This window comes from Pteropus medius, unplaced genomic scaffold, assembly GCF_902729225.1.
Source record: "Pteropus medius unplaced genomic scaffold, Ma_sr-lr_union100, whole genome shotgun sequence".
In the NCBI taxonomy this organism is placed as follows: domain Eukaryota; kingdom Metazoa; phylum Chordata; class Mammalia; order Chiroptera; family Pteropodidae; genus Pteropus; species Pteropus medius.
The window spans coordinates 4,748,840-4,755,528 of record NW_024340698.1 but is presented as its reverse complement, the minus strand read 5'-3'; the positions used below and the strand labels follow the sequence as shown (position 1 = coordinate 4,755,528).

Sequence of the window (6,689 nt, the reverse complement as noted above, 5' to 3'; positions counted from 1 at the left end):
CACACACACACACGCACACACATATATACATATATAATTATCTTTTTCATATTTGTAATGATAACCACACACCATAGAGTCAGAACTTAAGTACATAACATAAAACAAGAAGAATCAGAGACAAAACCCACAAAAGCCAACCAAAATAAAGAAAACAGAAACACAAGAATAAAGAAGCAATTGAAACACCGAGCTACCAGAAAGCAAAAGATAAATGGCTATAAGAAGACCTCGTATTTCAATAATCACCCTAAATGTAAATGGACTGAACTCACCAATAACAAGGCACAGAGTTGCAGAATGAATCAAAAAACAAAACCCAACCATATGCTGCCTCCAGGAGACACATCTCAGCTCCAAAAACAAATATAGACTCAAAGTGAAAGGGTGGAAAATGATATTTCAAGGAAATGGCATTCATAGAAAAGCAGGATAGTGGTACTAATATTGGACAAAATAGACTTCAAAATAAAAAAAAAGGTAAAGAAAGATACTGGGAGACACTTCATAATGATAAAGGGAATTATGCACCAAGAAGACATAAGACTTATTAATATCTATGCTCTCAATCAGGAAGACCCAAAATATGTAAAGCAATTACTAATAGAACTAAAGGGAGAAACAGACCAAAACACTAGTGTAGTAGGGGACCTAAATACCCCAATGTCAGATATGGACCGATCATCCAAACAGAAAATCAATAACGTAATAACATCCTTAAATGTTACATTAGATCAACTGGACATAATTGGCACATACAGACCCTTCCGTCCCCAAACATCTACTTATACATTCTTCTCTAGTGCACATAGAACATTCTCAAGGATTGACCACATACTGGGACACAGAAATAGCCTCAACAAATATAAGAGGGTTGAAATCATACCAACCATATTCTCTGATCATAATGCTTTGAAAATAGAGATCAAATGCAAAAACAAATCAGGAAGAACCACAAATAAATGGAGACTAAACAACATGCTACTGAAGAGTAACTGGATCAGGGAAAAAATAAAAAAATAGAGACCAAGAAATACATAGAAACGAATGATAATGATAGTACGACATATCAAAACTTTTGGGACATGGCAAAAGCAGTCATAAGAGGAAAGTTCATATCATTACAGGCCTATCTCCAAAAATAATAACGAGCCCAAATGAACAACCTAATGCTTCATCTTAAAAAACTAGAAAAGGAAGAACAAATGAAACCTACATCATACTAATACAAAAATCCTTAATGCCCAGAATTAAAAACTGAGATGTTAAAAGAATTCTTATAAAAAGTTTTTGGTTAAAATTTGAAAACTTTAGCGTTCTTGTAATTATGCATCTGCCCCCCATCTTTTCTTCTGAATAGAGAATAATCTTAATCTTGCTACAAAGCAAGAACTGTCACATTTTATTTCATACGCAAAAAAGGCCATCTACTCTAATCAAGCAACATTACTTTTTAATGGATTTTCAAAGTGCTGCTACTAAAATGCTGTTTTTAGAACAACAAACATTCATGGTATCACCTATAAAAATCTCTTCGGGTAAATCGCTAGCCCTAACAAACTTCTGGAGGGGTTTTCTTTGTTAAGGAAGGGCTTGTAAATCTCGGCATGATAAGGCCTCTATACTTGGTATTCATCATTTCCCAACATGAATTGCTTGGTTTCAGCCATGCTAAAACTCCACTCAGTTCTCTATTATGAGAGAAACCGTGTTCTCTTGTCTCTACGTTTCACAAATGGTGTTCCCTCTACTGGGAACTCTCCCATCCTTTCTTCTTTTCAAATAAGATAATTCGTATTTGTTTTTTTTAATGTTTGAGTTAATTTCTATCTATCTATCTATCTATCTATCTATCTATCTATCTATCTATCTATCTATCTATCTATCTAATCTATCTATCTATCTATCTATCATCTATCTATCTAGTTTATTTATTTTTATTATAGTGATATTGATAAACGAAATCAGGTAAGTTTCAAGTGTACGATTGAACAGTAAGTCATAAATAGCGTATTGTATGTTCACTGCCCATAGTTAATTTCTTTCTGTCACCACATATTTGACCCCTTTTACCTCATCTGCCTCCCCCCTCTCCCACCTTCTGCTAACCACTAGTCTATTGTCCACATCCATGAGTCTCTGATTGTTGTTTGTTGCTTTTAGGTGGTATAGCCACTATGGAAAACAGTATGGGGGTTCCTCAAAAAAATGAGAATTAATCTACCATATGATCCAGCAATCCCTCTACTGGGTATTTACCCCAAAGACTTGAAAACGCATAGCTAAAAAGATATTTGCACATCGATGTTCATAGCAGCATTATTCACGGTGGCCAGGACATGGAAGCAACAAAAGTGTCATATGATAGAGGATTGGATAAAGAAGATGTGATACATGTTTACAGTGGAATATTACTCAGTTATAAGAGGAGATGAAATACTACCATTTGCAACAACATGGATAGTCCTTGAGATAATCATGCAAAGCGAAATAAGCCATACTGAAAAAGTGGAAAATCACATAATATCACTTATATGTGGGATATAAACCTAAAAGCAACAAATGAACAGGACAAACAGAGACTCAGGGACATGGACAATCGAATAGTGGTTACCAGAGGGTAGGCGGTGGGGGAAAGGGGAGAGTTAGATGGGGTCAACGGGGTCAAATATAGGGGAGTAGGAGTAAGGTGCAGTGGGTAAAAGGGATCAAATATATAGTAGCTGAAGGAAACTGGACTTTGGGTGGTAATCACACAATAGAATATATAGATGTCAAATTATAATAACCTGAAAATTATATAATTGTATTAACCAATGTTACCCCAATAAACTTAATTTAAAAAAAAAAAGACCAGGTTTTGAAACTTGAATTGTGTTTTTTTCCTGTTCCCATATACCTGCCCCAAATTCTAGTCTTTGAAGTCATATGCATCGCATTTTGGATGAAACAGGGGAATTATATTAGCAAATAAGCATTTTATGTGTATGTAGCTGTTGCTTTTTGCTAGAGAAAACTTTCAAGCTTTGGGGGTATGATAAAGGAAAAGGTGCACGTAATCTCTAGCAAAAACAGCATATTTTTCAGCTTTTACTCATAAGGTTTAAATTATAATTTCAAAATGTTTAGACATACTGTGTAGTTTGTTCAGTGTGTATTTTTCCTGATACTATAGTTCGTTCTTTAATGTCATTTACATTTGGACACATAGCTATACTTTTGAGGCTTTGGTTGCTGTCTTTCCAAAATGTTACTATGTCTCAAACTTGATTTCTTTAAAATGGTCTTATTTAAAAAGAAAGATAAAATGTTATTTCTAAGTCAAAGCCTATATTTTAGTGTCAGACTTGGGATTCTTTTATTTCACATTGAATATAGCCAGATCCTCAAGAAGTCTGTGGTGGTAGCCACTGAATGCAGGTGACTAGGGCCTAGCCTAGTCCATCCTGGGCTTTAGATTTGGAAATAACTTCCTTGTAAATTTGTTGCCCAATTAGCTGATCTACACTCACTTGGTAAGGGTTCTGAATATACATGAGAAGTCATTTTCAAGGTAGAAACTTGTTGCATTTATTCTTTTCCATAAAAAAGTGCATTGTGAGAATCAAGAACTACAGGGTTAGTTTTATTTGGAGCACAGGCTTATATTATTCACCTCTCTACTTCTTTCTGATCCACCTCACAGATTGCAATGAGACCTTAACAAATGTATGCAAAAATTTTTTCACACTGAAATTATACAAACATTTGATATAATAAAACCTTGTTAACTTGATATTTTAAGGAATTAAAATCTATCAGTTTTACTGGAGAGATATAAGTTGGTCTCCAGCTGCCTTTTCAAAGAATTTGATGTGAGTGAAGCAGAAGCCATATATACCTGGAAGGAATGTGCTTTGTCACACCAAAGATAAGAGGGTTTTTGCAAATTCACTTCTCACCTAGGATTCAAATTCTTTGCATAGGCCCATTAGCTTTCGTTATTTGAAATTCTATAAGAGATACTGTTGACCTAAATCCAAGTTATGCTCAACATACCTAGTATCAAACTAATGAGGTTCTGTTATAGAGTGTTTTTTTTTTCTTTTAATCTAATGGAAAACATGTTCAGGGCTTCTAAACACTAAAGAGAAATTTTTGGCTTAGACAGGTGTTCAGTTTTGTGCCAAACTTCCAGTAGAATGAAAATACACATAATTTTATTCACAGAGAATACCCTAATAATCTTTTACTTTGCTCTTTTCAGCTGTCTCAAAATTTCCTCTATCAAACAGCTACATTATTTGATTAAAAAGATGTTAAAGTTATTTTTTAAAATGCATGAATGAACTATCCTGTGTGGATTGTATCTTGTGCTGCAGAAGAAAGCAGGAGAAAAACAGATCCAGCTTGAATGAATCTCAGCGCCACTTGGCAGCAATCTCCTATATCACTGTGGGGAAGGTGGATTGATTGGTGCCAAGCGGATGGAAGATGTTTCAGTCCAGAATCCACTGTAACATTTAAAGATATGTGTTTGGGATCTCTATGGGTTTGATCAACAACAACAGGTGCATCAGAACCTTTTTCATAAGGGTAGTTCAATAAATATTTATTGAAGCTATACCATGAGCAGGCATATGCATTTGGCTGTTAAATAGTAAAGCACCTCAGTGCTCAATCCTAGGCTATTCATCTCTTCTCACTCTATACTCTCTCTTTAGATGATTTAAATTACAACCTCTGCTTTAATTACCACCTATAGGCAGATGACTCACATTTGTAACTTCAGACTGAACTTTGCTCTGAGATCTAGACCTATACATCTAGCTATCAGTTTGATATGTCCTCTTAGATGGTTCCTAGAAATTTTAATTGAAACAGGTCTTAAAAATAACTCATGCTCTTCTTTCTCTTTCTTTCCACCATCCCCTTCAACGAAATCTGGCACTCTTCCAGTATTCTCTGCTTTAGCTAATGACAACTTCTTCTGTCTTGTTCCATGACAAGAAACCTAGCATTTATCATTGACACATCCCACTCTTTCACTTTCATATTCAGTCTTCGGGAAAGTTCTAACCTTTGCTTTGACGGCAAAATATGGCCATATCTGCCCTCTTCTCTTTATTGCTGATGCCATAACTCCAATTCCAGCCACCATCTTTTCTCACCTGATCTGAACCATTGCAAGTTTCTTAATTGGTCTCTCCACTTCCACTTTCATCTCTCTCTAGTTTGATATCCACCCAGAAAGCAGAGTGATTGTTTTGATATACAAATCTGATCATGCCAACTCTTGCACGAAATCTTTAAATGGTATACAGTTTGTCTTAGAATAAAGAATAAAATAATTTACCTAGCCTACAAAGTCTGGAATGATTCTGTTTTTTAACTCAGGCTTTCATTTAATATATAAGACATATTTTTGATAGTGAACCCAAACAGAATTTTGAAAGTTCTTTTAAGCATTTTATCCTGTCAATATCTCTTTACTAAACTGAACGTAAGTTAACCTTTCAGGATGACTTGATGATTCTGGCATTTTCTCTCTTCTTGTTAACTTCACTTGTCAATGTGTCAGACTCAAACATCTACCTTCTTCCTTCAGGTGCTTCGGGAGCAGACATAGCCAAGTCCAAGAACCACACAATGCACAATCAGTTCCTAAAATGGCACCGAAATGGCATCAAGAAACCCTGATCACAAAGATACAAATTTCTTAAGGGGGTGGACTTCAAGTTCCTGAGGAACATGCACTTTGCCAAAGAGCACAATAAGAAAGGGCTGAAGTTGCAAGCCAACAATGCCAAGGCCATGAGTGTACGTGCTGGGTCTGTCAAGGCCCTCGTAAAGCCCAAAGAAGTCAAGCCCAAGATCCCAAAGGGTAGCAGCCCTCAAGCTCGGTTGACTCACCCACATTGCTTACCCCAAGCTTGGGAAATGTGCTTGTGCCCATATTGCTGAGGGTCTCAGGCTCTGCTGGCCAAAGCCCAAGGCCAAGGCTCAAAGGCCCAGACTGCGGCTGCAGCTCCACCTCCAGCTCAGGCCCAGGCTCCAGCTCCCAAAGGTGACCAGGACCCCCCAAAAACTCCAGAGTAGAAGTATGTCTATCGATGTGAGGATGGAAGTATTGGTGTGAGCCCTGGGCTACTGTCTGCGTTGGGCTGGTGTCTTCCAGTGCTACTTGTACAAATAAACCTGAGGCAGGATCTGTTGAAAAACAACAACAACAACAACAACAACAAAATCTCCCTTCTTATTTCTCTTTTAATGTATTTTTGAATTTACACTTGTATCTATGTATGTATATATAGACACACTCATATATATCGTATACTTTATATATCTAATATATACGTGTATATATGAATTGGCTTACTGATTGTGGAGGATGGGTAAGCAAGTCTGTAGGATAAGCCATCAGAAAAGACAGGCTGGAATCTCTTAGGCAGGAGTTAACATTACAGTCCACAAGCAGAATTTCTTCTTCCTCCAGAGTAATCTCCTTTACACAAATTTAACTGATTCTAGGTGTTAACCAAATTTATAAAATATCTTCAGAGCAACACTTAGATTACTATGTGATGGGATAGCTAGGGAGTGTGGCCCAGCAAAGTTGACACATAAAACTGACCATCGCACTTGTTAAGCAAATATTCATAGTTGACACACATTCTAATCAATAGGCTAGAGGGAGGCTTCTGTATGGC

General features: G+C 36.5%; 2 pseudogenes; both read left to right on the top strand.

Annotated features, from left to right (window-relative positions):
• LOC120613006 (eukaryotic translation initiation factor 5-like) overlaps positions 1-5,159 on the top strand; it is a 10,908-nt pseudogene extending 5,749 nt beyond the window's left edge.
• A 349-nt stretch (positions 5,160-5,508) lies between these two features.
• LOC120612990 (60S ribosomal protein L29-like) lies at positions 5,509-6,078 on the top strand (annotated as a pseudogene).
• The last annotated feature ends 611 nt before the right edge of the window (positions 6,079-6,689 follow it).